This window comes from Octodon degus, unplaced genomic scaffold, assembly GCF_000260255.1.
Source record: "Octodon degus isolate 3935 unplaced genomic scaffold, OctDeg1.0 scaffold00018, whole genome shotgun sequence".
In the NCBI taxonomy this organism is placed as follows: Eukaryota; Metazoa; Chordata; class Mammalia; order Rodentia; family Octodontidae; genus Octodon; species Octodon degus.
The window spans coordinates 11,474,480-11,476,253 of record NW_004524594.1 but is presented as its reverse complement, the minus strand read 5'-3'; the positions used below and the strand labels follow the sequence as shown (position 1 = coordinate 11,476,253).

Here is a 1,774-nt window from a genome sequence, read left to right as displayed (position 1 = left end):
CTGTAATTCTGGCTCTTAGGAGGCTGTAAACAGGCGGATCACTATGTGTCCGACCTAATAGTGAGACCCTTAACACCCTGTAGACCCTTCCCTAAAAAACCACACACACACACACATACAAAAAAAATATTTTTTGGATACAGGGTCTCACTGCACAGTTCAGACTCATAGTGATCTTCCTGTCTCAGCCTCCCAAGCACTGGGATTACAGGCATGCACAACCAGGTCCAGTTTCAGGGCCAGCATACCATGAGGTACTGGAGATTGAACTTGGGTTCTTGTGCTTGTCAGGCAGGCCCTTAGACTGCCGTGCTATCTCCTCACCCCAGGCTCAGACTTTAAAATAAAGGTGTGCGAAAGTGAGTACTGTGTTTGGCAGATCTTTTCCTAATTAAATCATGACATAGAAATACTGTCAACCCCAAGGGAAGATGATACTCTCACTGGGGATACTGAGAGGTCCTCACTAGCCTGGAACCAATGTACTTGGTGAGACCTGAGGAGATACGCTGGCGTTAGAGGTGTTTATTTTCCCTAGCTAGAATGGAGCAGGGGCACAGTGGATCTTCTCATTCACTTTTTTTTTTTTTTTTTTTTTTTTTTTTTTTTTCCAGAGTTTGAGTTTTATTGGGATGCCGCTCAAGCCTTGACGGCAAACTTGCGCAGAGGGTACAGCCGCTCCTTCCGCTGCTGCTTCTTGGTCTTTAGCTTCTCCTCATGCTTATTGAGCCGGCGGCGCATGGCTCGCGTCTTCTTGGGCCGCAGGTCCAGGGGCTTGTACTTCTTGCCCTTGTAATATTCCCTGAGGTTTTCTTTCTGGATCTGGTTGATGACAGTGAGAACGCGAGCAATGGATTTGCGAACAACTCGGATCTTGGAGAGCTTGGACTCCGCGCCGCCCGTCACTTTAGCGATGCGCAGCTGTGACAGCTCCACCTTCAGGTCGTCTAGCTGTTTCAACAACTCTTCTTTCTTCTTGCCTCGAAGATCCCGAGCCTTAATCTTGGCCATAGTTGCCTCACTTTTTATTATATTCTTGCATGGCACATTTTGAAGCACTTTATAAATAACTCACTTTGATGGCAATCTTAAGAGAAGGAATTTATTACATACATTTCATAGATGGGGAAACTAGGTGGTACATATATTGAATAAGTTGCCCAACTTCACATAATTTTGTTTTCACTTTTATTTTCTCTGAAGATCAAACATCATTAAATAGGAAAACATGATTTAGTTTTGGTTCCATGCAGACAACTGGTTTTTGAATGAGCTTTCTTAGGAAGGGGAAGATTTCATGAGCCTAAGCATTTGTCTTCTGAGCCCAACTTTGGCATGGACCAGTGATCGCCTCACTTCCTCTGTAGCACCAGAAAATGCGCAGAGAACACACCCAGCTTATGCATCTGAGTCTCAAGCCTAGAATGGGACACACCTTACACAACCTGTTAGTGATTTCTGAGGCCAATAATGTCACTAGATGCACTTCACAGCTATCATCATGGTGTGCAGCTTGTTTACCCCTGCTTGCTAAGGCTGTGGACCCTGCAAAACCTCCTATGCTCCACACAAACTATCTCATAGCCACTCTACAAACTTGAATATGGAATAATGGCCAGTAACGGTATTAAAAAGCAGTGGATTAGAGAAAACATAAAACACAGCTAAGCACCACCCTGCTGGGTGAGACTGAAATGCTAGCAGGAGCTCAAACCTTTCCTTCTCTTTCATAATCAGGAGCCTGAGCAGTAAACTCATCTCCCTCAGTTCTCAG

At 44.9% G+C, this 1,774-nt stretch overlaps 1 pseudogene across 1 annotated transcript; it reads right to left on the bottom strand.

Moving 5' to 3' along the window:
• Positions 1-638: 638 nt before the first annotated feature.
• LOC101585928 lies at positions 639-1,011 on the bottom strand (annotated as a pseudogene). Its single transcript, XR_001117015.1, has one exon. The product of XR_001117015.1 is annotated as a 60S ribosomal protein L35 pseudogene (transcript).
• Between the last annotated feature and the right edge of the window lie 763 nt (positions 1,012-1,774).